Raw genomic sequence first — 23,585 nt, forward strand, 5'->3', positions numbered from 1 at the left:
ATCAGATGTGATGTTTAATATTCAGTCAGATACATGATTTGCAAATATTTTCTCCCATTCTGTGTCTTGCCTTTTCATTTTATTGACTGTTTCCTCTGCTCTGCAAAAACGTTTAAATTTATTTTTAGTTTGTTTATTTTTCTTCCCTTACTGACTTGGTTACGACTTAAAATAACATATTAAATTGGCAATATGCTATGGTCAGCAAAAAGGTGTGTTGTGTATTCTAGGAATCATTCTTGACTTTAAGAGTATTAGCTATAAGGTTTTACATTAACATAATTTTTGCTATAGTTTTTTTATGGATGCTATTTATTAGGTTAAAATAAACTTAATTTAAACCCATTCTGCTTAGAGATTTTATTATAAATGATTATTGCTATTTCTTAAATGTGGAAAGGGGTAGCTATTAAGATAATTACATTATTTTCCTTAAAATGGTAATATGATTAATTATAATAATGAATGTTCCACGTTGAGTTACCTTCATTTCTTGGCTGTACCTTATTGAATAAACTATTATTTTTAGTTTGTATGTACTGGCTTGCTTGCCAATATTTAAGTTTTCACATTAATGCTTTTACCAGTTTAGTTCTTGCTGTCCAGTATTGATATTGTATCTTAACGACTTTTATTAAACTATTTGGGTAGTTTGCTCTCCTTTTCTATTTTCTAGAATATTTTATATGAAATAGGGATGATCTCAGACTTAAAGAATAAGAAAATACTCCCTTGGTAAATCACAATAAACAGTATGTTTTAGACAAATATTTAGATTTGTGGTTAAAACGTTTTTCATAGTTATGCTAAAAACTTAGAGGAAAAACACTATTTCTAGCTATTTTTCATTCTTATAGTTTTTACTATGTATTTTTATTAGTTCTTTCAATAACACTTCCATCTATTATTAATTTCAAATAAGTTGTTTTTACTTTTGTGATAATTTCTATTTTTTACTGAATTTTATTTTATTTATATCTGCTTATTTTTGTGCTTAGTTTTGTTGTTTTTAATGCCTTAATTGAATGTTTAGTTATTAAATTTTAGTCTTCTTTGATCAATATCTAATTAGCTGTTTCTCCTACTGCTTTTAATATTGTGCATTCTATTTCTAGTCACTTTCCAGTGTATTTTAAAACTTTTTTTTTTTTTGAAACAATTGTAGATTCACAGGAAATTGCAAAGAAATGTACAGGAAAGTTCTATGAGCTTTCCTTCTTGTATCTTCCAATGCTCACACCTGACACATCTACGCAGTACAATATCAAACCCAGGAAACTGACATTAGCACAATCTACAATTCATTAGGATACACATGCACTCATGTATGTGTGTGTGTGTGTGTATGTGTATGTGTGTGTGTGAATGTGTGGATATGTGTGTTTGTACTTCTATGCATTCGGTCTTTTGGAACTACACTAAAGATAATTTACTGTATTAACGTAAGTCTCTTGTGTTATATTACCCCTTAAAGGAACATCCTCCACTTTCCATCCCTGACCCTGAGTTGACTTATTATTTTAATATGCAATTTAACTGTACATTTTTAATAAAATCTAAAGTTAACCACTTTCTTTACTGTATTTCCAAACATTAAGTGGCATTGTTTTTATTCGTTTTTAAAAAATGATTTATTCAGAAGTGAAGTCATTATATTACTTAATTCACTGTACTTCTTCATAGGTATCGTACTACACTGAATCTTTCTAACTTAAGAGACACATGACTGAGTTAATCAGATTGTTCGTCTTCATGGATAGGCAAGAGGCTTCTTCTTTGCTTCTCTCTATCCTCTATCCCTGTGTTGCTTTGCCACCAGCTTTATGGTTCATCTCTCCTCTCTTTTTTATTTTGACAGATATCCATGCTAATAAATCTAACATGTTCCTTGATTCAGTCTTACATATATTTGTTACAATATATGTTAACAGTTGAAAAACACACGTTTTAGTAGTGTTTTGTATATTTTAAAATAATTGTTCATTATATTTCCAACTTGTCATTTGTTTCACTTCATGATGAAAGCTTCAAAATTATTTACTTTATTTACATACTTCTGCTTTATTAATTTTGCCACAAATTTTACTGTTTCAATTTAAACTTAATGTACACTGCTCAATTTTCCCTGTGTAGAGTATTTCTTTTTGCTAATATTGTCTCATTGCTACTTTTTTTTTTTTACATTCATGGTTATCATTTATTACATAAGATAAAGGATACAAAGTAAAATCAGCCAAGGAAAGAGGATCTCGAGGAGAGCGAAGGAAAAGTCTCTTCGAGTGTGGAATTTCTGTTGTCCTTGCCCTGTGGACTTGTGGACACGCACAGTGTGTGATATCAGGCAAAAAGTATTGCCAGTTAGGGACACTCACCCGTGTCTCGGTGTCCAGAGCTTTTACTGGGGCTCCCTCATGTAAGCAGGAGTGGTTGTCCATGCAGCTGATCTCAGTCTCTAGCTCCCTGGAGGGTGACTGATAACATGTGACTCAAAGCTCCCAGCCTACATTCCGCTGTACTCTCTGGCTCGCCCTGAGGCTCCCAGGCAAACAAAGATACTTCCAGCAGGCATGGAATTCCAAGGACTTAGAGATGACCTCCTGGAAGGTGAGGCTAGGCCTATGTTGAGGCAACATTAAATTCTATGCTACATAATCCCTTTAAAATCCCTCACTGGTCCTCCACTGCCTTCACATTGAAGGCAAATCTTTGCAGACTTCTTTATGATCTGGCTATCTCTTTGGCCAGGTGCCTCCTTCCCTTGGCCCACACATGCCTCCCTCTTCCCATCATGGGCAGTTGTATGTTCATGTTGCCTCTTATTTCCAAGGCCTTGCATGGACTATTTCCTTTGCCTGGAAACCTGGCCAATCCCAACTCAGGCTTTTACGTGCTAAGGCTCGGATTCTTGTTCCTAAGCCTGGAATTCTTTTTTTTTTTTTTTTTTTATTGCATTTTAGGTTTGGGGGTACATGTGAAGAACATGCAAAATTGTTGCATAGGTACACACATGGCAGTGTGGTTTTCTGCCTTCCGTCCCCTCACCTGTATCTGTCATTTCTCCCCATGCTATCTAAAAAATCTGGAAACAACAGATGCTGGAGAGGATGTGGAGAAATAGGAACACTTTTACACTGTTGGTGGGAATGTAAATTAATTCAACCATTGTGAAAGACAGTGTGGCGATTCCTCAAGGACCTAAAAATAGAAATCCCATTTGACCCAGCAATCCCATTACTGGGTATATATCCAAAGGATTATAAATCATTCTACTATAAGGACAAATGCACACGAATGTTCATTGCAGCACTGTTTACAATAGCAAAGACCTGGAACCAACCCAAATGCCCAACGATGATAGACTGGATAGGGAAAATGTGGTACATATACACCATGGAATATTACACAGCCACCAAAAATGATGAGTTCATGTCCTTTGTAGGGACATGGATGAACCTGGAAACCATCATTCTCAGCAAACTGACACAAGAGCAGAAAATTAAACACCACATATTCTCACTCATAGGTGGGTGTTGAACAACAAGAACACATGGATAAAGAGAGGGGAACACTACACACTGGGGTCTGTTGGGGGGAAATGGGGGAGGGACGGGGGGGTGGGGAGGTGGGAAGAGATAGCATGTCTCATTGCTACTTTTAAAAACAAATATTTTGTGACAAAACTCTAAAGCTTCTTTACCCAAAGAATATTCATTCCATCTTCATATTTACATAGTACTTTAGGCACATAATGATAATCCATTTTTAAATTTTCCATGAAAATATTATTCTACTGTTTTTATTTTATTTCTGTAATACATTAAATATAGGTTACAAATTAAAAACACATTACATATTAAATTCATAGAAGAATATTTATAATACATGTGTAAGGTAAAATGCATAAAAGTGGAGTGTACATTAACATATTCACTATAGTCTAAGAAATATAAATTTAGCGTTATTAAAGCTTTATACCTTTCCATTCAAAAGATATGAAATCCTTGCCTTTGTGTTTTTTATTCCTTTCATTTCTACTTTGTGGGGTTCACTTCATATGCCTATATTCAGTAATGTATTCAGTTTTCCACTATTTTCAAATTTATATAAATGGTATTAGCTGTACATGTTAAGGACTTCCATTTTCACTCCACTTTGTATTCCTGAGAGTCATCCATCTTGATTTCTACAAATGCATATATTTTATTTTCATTATTACACAGCATTTATTATAGTATTACTGTAAAATATATTTATTTTCCCATTGATTATGCTGTATTCAAGGTTTTGGTTTTGCTTTGTTTTGACAATGAAAGCTGTTATAAATATTCTTGAGCATATCTTCTGGTATATATTTGGAAGTTTTTTCCTAGGTAAATGCCTAGGGTGGACTGCTGGATCATAGTGTATGCCCATCTTCAGTTTTCCTAGATGATGTTAAGTTATTTTTCAAAGTGATTGTACTCATTTATTGTACTCATTTATATTCCCATCAGCAGGGAATGTTGTTGCTCACATGCTCACCAATACTTTCTATTTCTTGACATTTTATTTTTTGTTGAACTGATGATGAAATTATATTTTACTATATTAACTTCGGCTTTGTCAGTTAAATATTTTTTCATTTTTCATGGGGGCTATTCATATATCCTCTTATTAGAAGAATCTGTTCAAATTTTTGAAATTATCTTTTTGTTAATCATATTTATAAACTCTTTTAAAATATTCTGTAATAAGCTATTATAAAATATATTTATATGTGTGTATATAGTACACACAGGCACACACAAACACATTTGTATATTACAAATATCTTCTTTCACTTTTTGATCACCTTTTGATCTACTGATTAATAGATAATAGTAATTTTTGTTTTGTTTTGTTTTGTTTTGAGATGGAGTTTCACTCTTGTCACCCAGGCTGGAGTGCTATGGTACAATCTTGGCTCACTGCAACCTCCAGGTTCAAGCGATTCTTGTGCCTCAGCCTCCTGAGTAGCTGGGACTACAGGCATGCACCACCATGCCAGGCTAATTTTTGTATTTTTAGTAGAGATGGATTTCACCATAATGGCTAGGCTGGTCTTGAACTCCTGACCTTGCAATCTGCCCGCCTCAGCCTCCCTAAGTGCTGGGATTACAGGCATGAGCCACAGGGCCCAGCTAGTAATTTTAATGTAAGTGAAATGTTCACACTTTTAACTTATGTTTTATGCCCTTTGTCTTTGGTTTCACAAAATCATTTTTCCATTCCAACATTATATAGTCTACTGTGTTGTCTTATGAAGCCATTAAAGTTACACATTTCACAAGAGAATCTTTAGTTCTTTTGGAAATGGATAATAAAAGAGGATGATATAGCCCTATAATATAATTTGTCATATAAATAATCAGTTTTAGCAGCACCATTTATCTAAAAGTTCATCAGTTCTACAACTAATCTTCATTACCATCTTTGTCAAATCTAAGTTGTCCAAATATATATGAATGTATTTCCTTGCACTCTACTTTCTCATTGATCAGTTTGTCTTGTTTTGCCCCAGTGCACAATTTTCTAGTTAATCTCACTTAATAAGTTTGGATATTTGGTGTGGTATGGTACTGACATTTTTTCTTTCTCAAGAGCATATATGCTATTCTGTATCACTTGTTCTTCATATAAATTGTTAGGTTATTAAATTTCATTTCAATTTCTATTAAAATAGTTTGAAATTTTTATTAAAGTTAATACATAAATCAATTTGTGAAGCATTTACAATTTCATGATATTCTTTTTTCTCTTTATGCACATGGTTCATATTTCCATTATTTAAATATTTTCATTTTCTTCATTTGGGCTTTGAGTACATACTTTCTGAGATCCTAGTTAATGAATATCAGTAGTATGATTTTTTTCAGTGACACATTCTGTTTGATTTGTCTGATATAAAAAAACAGTAATTTTTAAATTAATTGTTCATTGATAATTTGGCTAAATATGTAAATTTTAATGATTTATCTGTAAATCACTGCAGGTTCCTTATATACACAATGATATCTTTGAATACTGAGAGTTTTATTTTCCTTTATAATCATGTTATTTTATTATTTTCTTGTTTTTCCATACTGATTAGATAGCGATCTTTCTTGATTTTTCATGAATATAAAGAGAATTTGAAAATATATTTCACCCTTACATATAATGTGTGTATAAGTTTTTGTGGCTGTCCTTTATCAAGTTGAATAAAATTTTTTCTATACATATTTATTAATTTTTAAAGTCATAACTGGATGTTAATTTTTACTGACTGTGATGTTTCTACATCTTTCGAAATTACTAAGAATCCAGAGATCAGACCTCACATAAATGGTTAGATAATTTTTTAAAATAAAGAAACAGGCATCTCAGTGAAACAAAGGTAACATTTTCAACTGATGATACTAGAAAAATTGGATATCCATATGCCCCCAAATGTACTTCCACCTGTATCTCACAATACATAGAAAAATTAACTAAATATAAATCTTAATGCAAATATAACATCCATAATTACACCACTTCTGAACATATACAAAGTTGTCTGAGATATAACACCAACAACACAGGATACAAAAGAAAAAAATGATGTTCTACTGCATTAAGAATGTATGCTCTTCAGAAGAAACTTCTGAGAGAATTAACAAGACATAGATTGGTGAAAACACTAGCAAATCACACCTGTGAGAAAAGACATGTCTGAGCTCAGAAAAAGCAATAATGAGAAAATGAGCACTTTTTAAAGAACAGACAGAAGATTCAAGACAAGTCACCAAGACAATATATGGGTGGCAAATTAGCATATGAAAAGATGCTCAATCTCACTAGTCAGTAGATAAATGCAAATTAATGCCACTATGAGCTACCAATACACACCAATTAGAATGGCTAAGATTTAAAAGGCTAATCCTTCAAGATTGTCAGGGATGTGGTGCAAATGGAATTCTCTTATGCTTTGGTGGTGGTAATATAAAATGTATAACGACTTTGGAAAACAGTTTGGGAGTTTCTTAACATGCTCAGTTAAACCCTAGCCTATGACTGAGCCATTTAGCTGCTAGGCATTTACCCAAGAAAAATGAAACCATATGTCCACACAGAAACCTACACGTGAATGTTCACAGCAGCTTTATTTGTAATAGGAAAAAATGGAAAACAATCCATATATCTATCAACAAACAAATGTATAAGAAATATTATGTTACAACCCATACAAAAGAATATTACTCAGCAATAAAACAAAATGAACAATTGGTATGCGCAACAATGTGGATGGATCTTTAAATAATTATGTTAAGTGGTAGAAGCTTAACAAAAAAACGTCGCAGGTATTATTATTCCATTTACATAAAATTCTAGAAAAAAAAACCAACAGCGATGGTTGGTTGCTTAGGGGTAAAAGTCAGGAGGGGTAAGAGGGATGGTTTACATGAAGAAACTTTTGAGACAGATGAATATGCTTATCACACAGATTGTGGTGAGGACTTCACAACTGTATATATGTCACAATTTATCAAATTGTACATTTTATCATGCGTAGTTCATTCTATGTCATTCACATCTCATTAAAGCTGTAAAAAGAAAACTACTTATTGGTAAGATACGAAATGCTTTTACTCTATGATTGAAATAAAAGCAAAACATCCAGTTCTTTGACCTGTGCTCAACATCGCACTACTGGCTATAGCTAACAGCAACAAGAAAGAAAAGAAAGTAAAAGGATTTCTATGTAATTCGGTGAAAGAAAGCAAACTTTTTCATTATAGGGTGCTGCATCAGTTTGATAGCAAGATGGGGAAGAAAATGAACCTTGACGATTACACTGGACACGAACATTAATTTGAGGCGGATTAATTAGTTTGATTAATCTTAGGTAGTATTAAAATTTGAAAAATTGTAAACTGGTCTTTATCAATATTAAAAACTTCTGCTCCTCGAATGACAAAGCTAAGGGGAAAAAATAAGAAACAGAGTAGAGACGAACATATTTGCAATGCGTGTATCTGACAGTAGACATGTATCCTAAATATATAAAGACTTTTGTAAACCAGAGATGAAAAGATAACCTTTTTTTAAAAAAATGGGCAAAAGATTTAGAGAAGGCATTTCACAACATATATAAATGGCCAACAGGCACTTGAGAAGATGCTTAACAGTTATTGGTCTTCAGGAATTCGCAAATCAAAAGCCGCAGAAACTATCAAGCACACGTTAGAATGGTTTAAAAAAAATGTAAAAACAGCATAAAATCTAATGCTAGAGAAGTATGAGATATCCAGGAAGCATCTATAATTTTGGTAGGAGTATAAAATGACACAGTGTGTTTGTTAAATATGCACTGACCATAAGATCCAGCAATTCCACTCTCAGTCTTGTTTCAATCAAAAGAAAGAAACTATCAGCAATTTGTATAGGGAAAGTTTAATATAAAAGAAATAAGTCTAACAAGAGATTGTAAGTCAAGAGAACTCTAACGAATACGAAAATAGCACATAGAATAGGCAGTCACTTCCCTTAAGTGCTAAGCTAGAGAACTCAAGAACCTCAGGAGAAGGTGCAGTCCAATCTCACCGGCTAGCAAAGCACGGCGGAGGTTGCTGTGTCTGGGAAACCCGCTGGAAATGGACTCCTTGGACCTAGTCTACAACCTGTTCTCAAGGGTGCTGGGGAAAGCTGTTCCTGGAACGGTGTCTCGTTGGAAGTGCTCTCCTGCAAGACTTCCCAGGGAAAAATGGCCAGGAAACGGTGTTGGTTATTGGGTGCTGCTTCCTGTCATGCAGGGCAGGAATTCGGTATCTTAGCCCCATGTGTTGCAGAAGGTGAAGGCTGGAGAAGCCATGCACAAGGTGTGCCAGAGGGAACCCTCCTTTCCTCCTGCAGTGTGTTCCTGGCGCCCTCTATTGACAAACTTTAACATCGTGCTAATTGAAACGGCCAAGATCCATTTTCGCAAAGAGGGCTGCGTTTGTGAATTTGGAACCGAGTTATAAATCAGTAGCCAGCACGCATTCCCAGCTATTTAACCTCTAAAGTAAATGAAAGCTTACATTTATCATAATAACTTTTAACAAGGATATTTATTGCATATTCATTCATAGTAACCAAAACGGAGAAAACATGGAAATAACACAAATGTTAAGTAACAGAAGACTGGAGAAACACAATGCGGGGAATTTACACAAAATCATACTAGACAGCAGGAAGATACCACATAATAGACATGATAGTCTCAAAAGCATGTTGAGCAAAGAAAACAGGACGCAAAGCAGTATATATTGTATGATTCCACTTACGTGAAGTCACGGAATGGGCAAAATTAATCTTTGCGGCAAGAAATCAGAATAGTGGCTGAAGCTGGAGCAGAAAGGCTAAATGAGAATTAATCTCAAAGTGGCAGAAGGGAACAATTTAATGTGGTAGCAGAGTTCAGTATTTTGATTGGCTATTGATTAAATGACTGTAGACACTTGTCAAAACACATCAAACTGCACTCTGAATATGTGTGCACTTTACTCTTTATAATTTTGTGACAATTAGCAAAATCTATGGTACATCTGAAAAAGTAGCCTGAATAGTTTAGATGAAAATGGCTAACTAAAGTTGCAAGAAACACACAAAAATGTATGTATACATTCAATTACTTTCCTTACTGAAAAATTCTGACACGAAGAACTTCAGTATGATTCAGTATTATTTTAGTTTTAGGTCACACAGTTTGATGTCAAAATTCAAGATGAACAAATATTTTTAGGATGATTGAAAAAAATTATATGTTATATACGCAGTCTCTCTCTCTCTCTCTCTCTCTCTCTCTCTCTCTCTCTCTCTCTCTCTCTCTCCCTCCCTCTCTTTTGAGATGGAGTTTTGCTCTTGTTGCCCAGGCTGGAGTGCAACGGCACAATCTCGGCTTATGGCAACCTCTGCCTCCCAGGTACAAGCTATTCTCTTGCCTCAGCTTCCCAAGTACCTGGAATTAAAAGTGTTTCCCACCAAGCCTGGCTAATTTTGTAATTTTGTAGAGGCAGGTTTCCCAATGTTGGTTAAGCTGGTCTCAAACTCCTGGCCTCAAGAGATCCACCCACCTAGGCCTCCCAAAGTGCTGGGATTACAGGTGTGAGCCACTACTCCCAGCCCTGTGGCCTTTCTTAATTGCTCATTTTTAGTGGTTTTTGGTATGACTAGAAACAAAGCAAATGGGAACATGCATGTAAAAAATTTTTAGTTCCATCGAGATTAATGTTTTAGCCCTCAAACAGCAAACAGCTAAAAGGATCTGCTAACAAATTCAAACCTCCCTAAAATATGAAGCAAAGTAGAACATGAGCCACATTTGCACTGTTTTTTAATTTTGAGGCACAATCAAATGAATCTTAAAGGTTATCCCATTATTGTGACCTATATAACACACTATTGCCAAGGGAAATAAAAGGGAATTTAATCTATTTGAAGATATAGTCGATGAAGTTTTTTAGAAAACTGTTAATCTGATAGGTTTGAATAATTATACAGAGTAAATTTATCAGGGACAGAGTCAGCATAATTTTTACAATATAATGATATGGTCATTAGAATTACAGGAATCTGTCTAGCACCTATTTTTAGAAGAACAATCAAAACATTTGTTGAACTCATTTGCTGGGCTCAACTACATTTGCTGATGTGCACATTGCCAAGACATGTTTTGTAAAGCAAAACATGAATAAAGGTGGGCAGTAGATATAACTGATGTAAGTAAAGCAGTAACATCAAGTAAATGTTTGTTTTTATGTCAAAATAAAACAACAGTTACAGTAGAGATGAAAGTCTTGATATTCTCATACTTTCTTTCTTTGTTGAAATGTGTGACCGTGATCTGGGTTTCTGTGGTGACATTAAAGAATGTTATCAGAGTCATGATATAGATAAATAGCCTCTTGTAAATCTTTTTTATTATTTAATGTAATTATACAAGGATATGCATGAGAAATAAAGTTACATCTATAATTAAACAACACAACAAAACCTATGTACCACCAGCAGACTTGTGATGGTACACAACTTGTCAGCATAGTAAATGCTAACAAAAGTACTACTATTCTGTAAAGAAAAAATACAAACATTTGTGACTATTATTTCTGTGTGTCATTTGGTTATTTTTCTTGCTTTCTATACCATTGTCTTTTAGAACTTATATCAAAACTTGACGATGTCTATACCGAACACCTGTAATAGAATGTAAATTGATTTAAGTAAATAAGAATGTGAATTTCATATGAAAGATTGAATGGGATCTACATTTTGCTTTTCATTTTCAATAGACATTTTCAAATATGTGACCAATTAAGGGAAAAGGTATTTATATAAATGGCATGTCTCTATGGGTTCTTGAATTATTATAAGACTTTTTTAGATTTTGGATTTTTATTCTTAAAAAAATCATAAAATTTATATTTTTGTCCAAAATAAAAATTACTTCCTCTTCTAAATTTAACTTATTTTGCCAAGCAAAATCTAATTTTCAACATATAAATATTTTGTATTAAAAAGAATATTTTGTATTAAAAAGAACAGAACATTTCATATATAATATTGAATATTTATGTTAATATTCTTATGATTTTATATCAGAAAAACTCAAAGATGATATTCTAAATTTGGAGCCTTCAAATACTATTATGAGGACAAAAATAGGGAAACTCCAAATGATATCAAATGTTATTTTGCTAATGAAGGAATTAAACATTTCAAGATTCATATTTATTTGAGTAACATAATTTAGTATAAAATTTATGTATTCACTGATTACATCATCATCGTATCATCATTTTGGTATAAATTAGCAAGGAGATATAAAATTACATTGAAATTATTGTAAAGAAGTTGCTTGTGAATACATTAAAAGATCTATAGGCAAAACCTCAAAAAACCATGACTGACATTTGATATTTAACCTTTCTCTGCTGTATGCCATAGAAACCTCCTTTGATATTTTTACCTCACTTTGGTAATCAACCAAAAAACACTACAGTCTAATGGAAAGTTGAATTGCCTTTATTGGCCTGAAGTATTATTATTATTTCTAATATAATAATTATTTTAACCCATATTTATTTTCTACACTCAAGTATTATTATTGAAACGTATATCCTAAAGCACTTGTGTTTTCTATTCATATTAAAAATGAAATTTGTATTCATAGTAACTTGTTCTTAATGAATTAATAGTGACTCCAAGAACTCTGTATACTCTTTTCTAAATGTACTATAAATAATCACTTCAGTAATTTATTCTCAAATTGGCCAGCCTTTTGTGTAGTTCACTTTTCCCTATTTTCAGAATCCTTGTTCCTTCTTTTAGGATTAATGAACAGTTTAACATTGTCAGTTCATACATATATATTTTTCTGTCTCTTCCTTCTTTTCTCCAAATAGTCTCTAGGATTAAGAATGTTGACTTTCCATTATATCTTTAAATTATTCCAGTATATTTTGATCCATTGTATCTGAGTCTTAAGACTTGAAGTTATTTTGAACTGCTAATTTTTTTTTTATAATCTCACAAGCCTAAATATTGAATTTTCTCTTGAAGGTACTTATTTAGTTTATCATTTGTAGGATTATTATTATTGGAGAAGACATAAAACAGGAGCTTAGTATATCTCCATTTCTTCTGTAATATCTCTTTTCAACCAATGCTCCTTTACACACACTTTTAATGAATTATTACTACTATTATTGAAATGGAGTTTCATTCTTGCCCAGGCTATAGTGAAGCAGAGCTATCTAGGCTCAATGCAACCTCTGGCCCTGAGTTTAAGCAATTCTCCTGCTTCAGCCTCCCAAGTAGCTGGGATTACAGGTGCCTGCCACCAACCCCAGCTATTGTGTGTGTGTGTGTGTGTGTGTGTGTGTGTGTGTGTGTGTGTGTGTGTGTTTAGTAAAGATGGGGTTTCGTCATGTTGGCCAGGCTGGTCTCCCACTCCTGAACGCAGGTGATCTACCCACCTTGGCCTCCCAAAGTGCTGGGATTACAGGCATGAGCCACTGTGCCTAGCCATAAATTATTTTTACCTTCTTTATGTTTCTTCCTGTGAAATCATACATTCATAGAAAAGCATTCTATTCATCTGAAGCATCTTATTAATTTTATATAAATAACATTAATTATTGATTCAAGTTGCATTCATTTAAGGAACACAATTTGATCAGTCTTGTGAATTGTGTATAGTCATAAAACCACAACCATAAACAAGATACAGAACATTTTCATTTCTCACAAAAGATTCTTCATGCTCCTTTTAAAGTGCAAAGCTCATCTGTGCCTGGACCCAGTCACTGATTTGCTTAAAGCCACCATGAATCTTTGTGTAAATTACATAAATTGAACAAAATAGCATGCACTCTTTTGTCTGGCTGCTTTCATTTAGAGAAATGATTTTTAAATTCACATAGTAGTATGCTTATTATTTTATATGATGGAGAAATATTTATTTGTATGGCTACACCACATTTTGTTTATCCATCCTTTTGTGGATGGGCATTTGAGATGTATTTAGTTTAGGGCTATATTTTTAAAATTCTATGAATGTCTCTGTGAGGATGTATATTCTCATTTCTTTTTGGTAATGCTTAGGAATGGCACCACTAAGTCATATGGTAAATGAATACTCAACTTTTTAAGAAACTTCTTAAGAATACTCAACTTTTTAAGAAAGTTTCCCAAAAGGTTGCATCATTTCACATTGCCATCAACAGGGTATGAGATCCAGTTATTTTGCACCTTGACCTTGCTTGCTATCATTAGTCATTTTGATTTGAACCATTTTAATGGATAAATAGTGGCAACATGTTCGGTTTCTGTGTGCATTTTCTTGATGACTAATGATGCTGAATATCTTTCCCTGTGTCTATTGTCCATTTATATACCTTCTTTTGTAAAATACCTGTTGGAATCATTTGTCTATATTTTTGGAGGTGGCATTTTTTCTTATTACTATTGAATTGTTAGGATTTCTTAAGTATTCTGGAAGCATATCAATGTCAGAAATATATAAATAATATTTTCTTTATAGAATGTTATTTTTAAGGATATCTTTGAAGGATAAAATATTTTAATTTTAAAAGGATACATTTATTATTTTTCACTAATGATTTATGTTTTAATTGTATTATTTAAGAAATTTTGTCTACTTACCTAGACTTTTCTATTTTATTTTTCTTAACTTTCATTTTAAGTTTGGGGTTCATTTGCAGGTTTGTTACATAGGTAATCTGTGTCATGGGGATTTGTTACACTGATTATTTTATCTGCTAGATATTAAGCCTAATATCCATTAGTTATTGTTCCTGATCCTCCCCTTCCTCCCACTGTCTACCCTCCGAAAGGCACCTGTGTTTTGTTCCCCTCTATGTGTCCAAGTGTTCTCATCATTTAACTCCCACTTACAAGTAAGAACATGCGATATTTGGTTTTCAGTTCCTGTGCTAGTTTGATAAGGATAATGGCCTTTAGCTCCATCCACGTCCCTGCATAGGACATGATCTCATTCTTTTTATGACTGCATAGTATTCCATGGTGTAAATGTATGACGTTTTCTTTAACCAGTCTATCATTCATGGGCATTTAGCTTGATTCCATGTCTTTGCTATTATGAATAGTGCTGCAATGAACATATGTGTTCATTTATCTTTATAATAAAATGATTTATATTCCTTTGGGTATATACCCAGTAATTGGATTGCTGTGTCAAATAATATTTATGTCTTTAGGTTGTTAAGGAACTACCAAAACATCTTCCACAATGGCTGAACTAATTTAAACTACCACCAACATTGTATGTGTTCCCTTTCTCTGCAACCTCTATAGCATCTGTTGTTTTTTGATGTTGTAATAATAGTCATTCTGACTGGTACGAGATTGTATCTCACTGTGGTTTTGATTTACATTTCTCTAATGATCAGTGATGTTTAGTTTTATTTCATACAATTTTTGGCCTCATGTATGTCTTCTTTTGAGATGTGTCTTATCATGTTCTTTGCCCATTTTTAACGTTTTTCTTTTTTAAATTCCTTTCTTGTAAAATTTCTTATAGATAGATGCTGGATATTAGACATTTGTCAGATGCATAGTTGGCAAAATTTTTCCCCCACTCTATAGGTTGGCTATTAGTCTGTTGTTAGGTTCTTTGGCCAAGCAGCTCTTTTGTTTAATTAGATACCATTTGTCACTTTTTGCTTTTGTTGCAATTGCTTTTGGCATTTTCATCACAAAACCTTTGCTCATGCCTATAACCTGAATGGCACTGCCTAGGTTGTCTTCCAGGGTTTTTATAGTTTTGGGTTTTACATTTAAGTCTTTAGTCCATTTGAGTTAATTTTTGTATATGGTATAAAAAAGGGGTCTAGTTTCAGTCTTCTGCATATGACTAGCCAGTTTTCCCAGCACTATTAATTGAATAGGGAATCCTTTCTGCCTTGTTTTTTTTCATGTTTGTCGAAGATCAGATAGTTGTAGGTGTAGTGTGCAGTTATATTTCTGGGTCCTCTATTCTGTTCTATTGGTTTGTCTGTCTGTTTTTGTACCAGTGACATGCTGTTTAGTTATTACAGCCTTGTAGTGTAGTTTGAAGTTGGGTAGTATGATGCCTCCAGCTTTATTCTCTTTGCTTAGACGGTTTTGGCTATTCAGGCTCTTTTTTGGTTACGTGTAAATTTTAAAATAGTTTTCTCTGCTTCTGTGAAGAATGTCAGTGGTAGTTTAATAGAAATAGCATTAAATTTATAAATTGCTTTGGGCAGTATGGCCATCTTAACGATATTCATTCTTCCTACCCATGAGCATCAAATGGTTTTCCATTTGTTTGTATCATCTCTGATTTATTTGAGCAGTGCTTTGTAGATCTCCTTGTAGAGATCTTTCACCTCTCTATTGAGCCATATCCCTAGGTATTTTATTCTTCTTATGACAATTGTGAATGAGAGTTTGCTCCTGATTTGGCTCTTGGCTTGACTGTTTTTAGTGTATAGGAATGCTAGCGATTTTTGCACATGGATTTGGTATCCTGAGACTTTGCTGAAGTTGTTTATCAGTTTAAGAAGCTCTTGAGCTAAAACTATGGAGTTGTCCAAATACAAGATCATGCCATCTATAAACGGGGATAATTGACTCTCTCACTTCTTATTTGGATACCCTTTATTTCTTTCTCTTTCCTGAGGCCCTGGTCAGAATAGGGAAATAACAGTGTTTATTGTAAGTGACTTCTAAATCGTGTTCTTCTCACTAATTTAACCTTTACAGTGTATTCATATGCTTAAAGATTTCATGAAATTATATTTTTTAAATAAAAATATCAAAAGTAGATACAAAATACAGAATATTACATGCCTCACCTGGTTTCATGTTATGACTTAGAGGTGACCAGTATTTTACTTTCCTAGTATCAACACAAATACTGAGCTAATTATTCTTCCCTTGCCAGTTTGAATTAAGTTCTAGGAAACTCTTTAGTTATATAATAGATAGCTAATCATGTGAGCTGATCTATATCTTTGCTGAAGGCATCAGTTTATAGTGAGTATACTCACTAAGATGTGACAATCTTTGTAAAGTACTTAAATAAGAGAAAAGTTATCTATAGTTCTAAGTCCCGTTTCTGCTATTCATACATTTCTTTCAATTTGAATATTTTTATGATATATTTCTATTAATAAGATATTTTCTCTAGAGTTTTTAATAAAATAAAACCCAAAGACATAATGTATATGCTAAATAAAGCAAAAAAAGCAAAGCCATAAGTTCAATTTAGCATAAACAGTAATATTCACAGAAGACACTTTTTAAAATAATAACAAAATATAGGAAAACTTAAAGATTACTTGCGGTCAAATAAACAAATATCTAAAAAAGTATTTTCGATGCCCTGACAAAAAAATTAACCTGAATGTCAATTACAAAATAAAAATGTATAAAAGTGGTTCCAAATAGTTTTTAGAATGATTGAGTAGTCCCGCCCAAACCCATGTTTCACTTTTGTAATTAAGTTGTTTTAAATTTGCCATTTAAAAATGATACCATTTACTTTCAGTTGTGCTACTCATGTATCAATTCATATTTGTACTTATGAGCAGAAACATGTATATCAAGGCTTTTATTTCTAATAATATGACAGACTAAATAACATAATATTTCTCCCTCAGAAAACAATAAAAATTGCCAGATAAAACATTCTTCTTGCATTGGATATGCACCTCTGGCCCACAATGATAAATAGGGTTTCTAAATGATTATCATGTGATTACCTGTCATGGAACAGATTATTTAAATTACTAAAACTTTCCATTTTATATCCCAGAGAGTTATACTGCTTACATGGCATTCTCCAGGAACCCATGCTCTATTGTTTCTGAATCTAAGTAATCTTTTAGCCAGGGATATCCTGCTAAAGGCATTCCAGAGACCAAGTTTATATCCCTGAGAATATATCATTAAACCATTTATTTAAATATCTGATTGACAAGAGTAGCTGGATTATTTTCTTTGTTTCTTTCTTTTTCCCAGTTAGCATCCCTCGAATTCTCATAAAAAGCCTGAATGAATCATAAGCTAGCTGTCAATTTTTTAAATTGTATTTATTTTTTATTTTTTGAGACAGAGTCTCACTCTGTCACCCAGGCTGAAGTGCGGTGGCATTATCTCCGCTCACTGCAACCTCTGCCTCCCAGGTTCAAGCAGCTCTAATGCCTCAGCCTCCTGAGTAGCTGGGATTTCAGGTATGCACCACCATGACCAGCTATTTTATTTTTATTTTTAGTAGAGATGAGTTTCACTATATTGACCAGGCTGGTCTTGAACTCCTGGCCTCAAATGATCCACCTGCCTTGGCTTCCCAATAAGCTACCTGTTTAACTACTTCCTAAAATACATTAACTCTATAGAAAAATAGATATAGTTTTTGTATTCAAAGTGGGTATAGTAGAGGATTTTAAAGTTTTCTTACATTCATAATTTTAATGAATAAATAGACCCAAACATGTTCCTATCCAATGAACCCTCAAAAAGGCTTATACAGTCAGTCAAGTAAATGTTACTTCTACTTTACTATGGCTCTGCACATTGCATCCTCACTGGTCCTTGTGTCTTTCTGAAAGTCTGAAAGTTATGCCCCCAGTATTCCACAAATGTACAATAAAGCTTTCTCAAATTCTCAAAACATTATAAAATATTTAAATCCTTCTACTAGTTATTTGTAAATGCAACGAGATCAGCACACCATAAATGCTTCATTTCATACAACTCACAAATGAATATTATTTTTAAAACTTAGATCTCAGTCGAGTCCCCTGCCCCTCTCCTGAAAGGTGTATTTTCCAGGATCTGATTCTCATCTCATGTATGACTGCTAAATATTGTTCACATATTTTTCATATTCTCTGAAGCCTATTTTGCATGACCACACTCAACATATATTAAGAAATTAGGTACATTGTACAAAAGAGAAGTGGAAATGCTTTCTAGGAGTGGAGGAAGAATCAAAATAAAAATGAGCCAAAAAAATCTAGGTTTATGAGGATTCAGAGTATTTATAATCTGGAGATCAGGAAAGGCTTTGCAGAAAAGGAAAATGTAAGCACACTTTGCAGAATAAGTAGGATTTTAATAGAAAGAGGAATCAAAATTCCAGGCAGATTTAAGTGTGTCTCTGAATGTATAAATAATGTAAGGATAGGATGTAATCTTGGAACAATAAATACTATAGATGGGGTTGTGGTGGGAAATAAAGTGCTAAAGTGGTAAGATGCCGGAGAATGTTAAATATCAGTCTAAAGAGCTTTGGCTTTCTTTTGAAGTTATGTATATTTACCAAACTATCCTGAATAAGATAAGCCTTTAACAGTTAAACGTTAGAATTCTCATTTAAGGAAAACAAATCAAAATAACATTTGTTGAGTGCCAATCAATGTCCTTGGAACTTACATTTATTCTAACACATTTAATCCTGGCCCTAATTCTATGTTGGAAGTGTGATATATAATTTACATTCATGGAAAAAGCACTCATAAAAGGTTTATCACTTACTCCAAGTCACATAAGCAGTAAGTGGATGAAATTAAAGTTGGAACCTATAAAGCCATAAAAATTTTAAGGAGGCTTTAACAGCAATTCAGGTGAGAGATAAGAAGAGTCATAATCAGGGGAGTTGTGGGAAAGTTAAGGAGGTGATAGTTTTCAAGATATTCCAGGAGTTTGAGTTTCATTAATGATGCTTAGAGGATGAGGAATAGTTAGAAGGCATGAAAATGTCTCTTATGTCTTTCTTATTGCTGTCCTGAGTAATGCGGTACAAATCCTGTCTTGTCCTGGAATGCAAGCTTTGCCAAATCCCACTGCTGTTGACCAAACTTTTTACCCACTTTGGACATATTTGGAGTAGTTTAAAGATAGGAAAATATTTATAGTTCAGAGTACTGTGTGCTTAACAGGTGACACTGAATAAGGCAATCTATTACCATTATGAAAGAGCTGCTTATTTCCTCTAATTATCAAACTTGGAGGAAGAGATACATTCATTAGACTAATGTAACCACAGACCTAGTTGCCCACTCATATCCACTCCATGACAACTATTTCTCAAATCTGTAGGTGATTACTGAACTTGCAGTGTGAATAATCTGCAAAAGTAAATAGATTTACTATGTAGGGATAGATCAGGTGACCTGATCCCCTTTCCTCCTTTAAGTTTTAAACTATAAAAAATTGTACAAAGTAGGCTGGGCATGGTGGCTCACACCTGTAATCCCAGCACTTTGGGAGGCCAAGGCGGGCAGATCAGGAGACTGGGAGTTTGAGACCAGCCTGGCCAATATGGTGAAGTCCTATCTCTACCAAAGATACAAAAATTAGCTGGGCATGGTGGCGCATGCCTGTAGTCCCAGCTACTTGGGAGGCTGAGGCAGGAGAATCACTTGAAGTGGGAGACCAAGGTTGCCGTGAGCTGAGATAGCACCACTGCACTCCAGCCTGGGTGACAGAGCGAGACTTGGTCTGGAAAAAAATATATATATACATATATATATACACACACATATATACACACACACACAATGTAAACTGATGATCAAATGAAAATCATGGGACGTGTTAATGCTGGGACAGGGAGGTGACCATAAATCTAAAAGTAAGGTCTGATAAGGTCAGATCTGGAAAAGTGGATGGGATCTGAGGCTAAAATGGGAGTCTCCTACTCCTTGCCTAAATCAACATTTGTACATGAGGTAATATCTCTTCACATATGTAAAAATAGCTTTTGGCAAAAGGACAACTGATAACAAATGTTGATGAGGACGTGGAAAAAAAGAAATCTTTGTACAATGTTGGTAGAAATGTAAATTAGGCCAGGTGTGGTGGCTTACACCTGTAATCCCAACACTCTGGGAGGCTAGAGCAGGCAAATCACTTGAGGCCAAGAGTTCGACTCCAGCTTGGGCAACTTAACGAAACCCCATCTCCACTAAAAATGGAAAAATTAACCAGGCAGGTGGAGCTCACTTGTAGTCCCAACCACTTGGGAGGCTAAGGCCTGAGCATTGCATGAACCCAGGAGGCAGAGGTTGCAGTGAGCTGAGATCGTACCACCACAACTCAGCCTGAGCAACAGAGTGAGATTCTGTCTTAAAAAAAGAGAAAGAGAAATTTAAATTAGCATAGCTATTATAGAAAATAGTAAATGTGTCTCAAAAAATTAAAAATAAAAAACTGCCATATGATTATAGATTCAGCAAGCCTACTAATAGGTATATATGTAAATACAATAAAATCAGTATGTCAAGAAGGTATCTGCACCAACACATTCACTGTAGCATGAATTCACAATAGCAAAAATATAGAATAAAGCAACATGTCCATAAACAATTGAATGAATAAAGAATATGTGGTATACGTATACAATGGAATACTATTCAGCCTTAAAAAGGAAAGATTCTATCATTTGTAACAACATGGATGAGCCTGGAGGATATTATGTTATAAGAAATAAGCAAGGCACAAAGACAAGTAGGTGATTTTACTTACATGTATAACATAAAAAAGTTGAACTTACAGAAGCAGATAGTAAAATGGTGGTTAATAGGAGATAGGGGAGGGGAGATGGGTGTATGTTGACCACACAGTGCAAAGTTTCAGTTAGACAGGAGAAATAAGTTCTGGAGCTCTAATGTATAGCCTGATGACTACAGTTAATAATGTATTATATACTCAAAAATTGCATAGATAGTAGCCTAAATGTTCTCAGCACACTAAAACAATGAGAGGTATGTGAGCTGATGGACATGCAAATTAATCATTCCATCATATATGGATATATTCACATCACTTCATACTCCATTAATATGTACAATTTTCATTTGTCAACTAAAAATAGATTTTTTTTTTTAATAGAAAGCCTCCCTCTGTTACCCAGGTTTACTGCAGCCTCAACTTCCTGGGCTCAAGTGATCCTCCTATCTCAATCTCCTGAGTAGCTGGGACCACAGTTGTGCACCATAACATCTAGCTAATGTTTTAAAAATTTTTGTAGAGACAGTCTCACTTTGTTGTCCAGGCTGGTCTTGAACACCTGACCTCAAGTAAATCTCCTGCCTCAGTCTCCCAAAGGGCTTGGATTACAAGTATTAGCCTAATAAATAGATGAGGTTTTTTTAAATCTACATTTGTGCACCCACATGTGTAAACAGTTGGGTGCATGGCACAGATCTTGATTTATCAAGCTATTCCATCACATATTGATTTGCTAGAAAGAAGAAAGAGAGAAAAAGAGACCGAAGAAATAGTCAGTTTCTCTTCTCATCTACGAGACTTTACTCATGTGATTCTCCTTCAAGGAAGCAGGAGAAAGAATAGAGCCAGCTATGTTTGACCACAGACAAGTGAAAAACACAACTTGATATGTACAAGAAATATTTTACTATGAACCACACACTCATATATCCTTTAGAAACCTAGATCTCTTAACGTTATGGATATTACAGTTAACATCATCCAGCTTATCTTGGCTTAAATAATAATGAGTTGTGTATGCTCATGCCACTATGAACACTAACAGTCAGGTGGATTTAGTGTTGGTATAATTCCATAGGTCTATGTTGTCACTAAGAATATAGCTTATTTTCTTATTCCACTCAGCTTTATGTAGGCTCAGTTATTCCAGAGCTATCTTCTTGGTGGTTCCAAGATGGCCACCGCCAGGTTTTGAAACTGGTTGATTTCTTATTCATATGCAGAGATAATTGAAGGAAGAAAAAGATGGCAGAGAAATATAGCAACGAAGAGGGCACATAACTGCACGTACATCACACAGTCATTTTACTCTTGCCAACAGTTTCATATCCATTCCTAAATTAATTATGATTAGGAGAAAGCCATTGCTTAGATATTATTACCAGGTTCAATTTTGGCTCAAACCCTTAAAAAAAGAATAAAAAATATGCTGATTGGTTTATGCCAGAAATGTTCCAACCTCAGAACTGGGTGATCTCTCCCATCCAAACATCAAGACTGGAAAACACAGCGTCTTTCTGAAAGGAGGAAGTGGAACGCGTGCCAAGAATATTAACTATAACGTACGCTGCAGCTAATGAACTTGGATTATTTAGTAATGACTCACTTCTCTTGTGAGGGGAACCAAGAGACACAAAATGTCCTCTCAAAAATTCTCCACCTGTAGAGAGGAAAATGGAAACTAGAAACACAGTAAGGGGCCATGAAATTTCCTTCCCTAACAAATCCAATAACTAATGATATTTTGTCTTAAGATGTTAACAAATATGATGTGCTACATTTTTATGTAGGAAAATAGTTTTGTAGCAGTTATATAGTAATGGTAGAGGTCTGCATGCATTATTTTTAGATTGAAAGTTAAAGAATAAAAATTTAAAAACTGAGAAATATGTAGCTGTAGGCACTACATTGGCCAAGGATCATAGGTAATTTTTTTTATTATTCAAAGTAATGTAAGTTTGTTAATCTTTGAAGCAATTCTACATGTCTTCATTAAATTTTCATTGCAGTCTATGTAACATTTATGTTTTATAAATGTCAGAAAAAGGTCTTGTTTCAATTTGTGCTTGAACTTTCTAAAGCCAACAATTTTCTCTACCAACACCTACTAGAAAAAACTTCACCCCTAAAGATAACAAGCTTTCCCCTTTGGTTTGTATTTTGTTTTATGACCCAATTAACTTTAAATTAAGTAGGCTTTATGATGAAAGAACACCATCAAATTGACATATAAATAATGTTATAAATAGACTCCCAAAGGATGAACAATGAAATCTGTTACTGCAACCCATTTTTAAAAACCAGCTCTTATGAGCATGATATAAATGGTTTTGTTACCAGTTAGAGACTGCATTATATTTGTAACAGTCCAAATTGTGATGGAAAATTAATTTTACTTTTTTTCCTCAGAAACAGGAATTTTTCATGATGTGTTGTGAATAAGGACGAAGTCTAACTCAGACCTTTGGGGATTGTGATATGAACAATTTCATGAGTCTTCAGTTTTATTTATACTGTATACTTTACACCAGGAGCAGCTATAC

Source organism: Saimiri boliviensis, chromosome 13 (assembly GCF_048565385.1).
Source record: "Saimiri boliviensis isolate mSaiBol1 chromosome 13, mSaiBol1.pri, whole genome shotgun sequence".
In the NCBI taxonomy this organism is placed as follows: Eukaryota; Metazoa; Chordata; class Mammalia; order Primates; family Cebidae; genus Saimiri; species Saimiri boliviensis.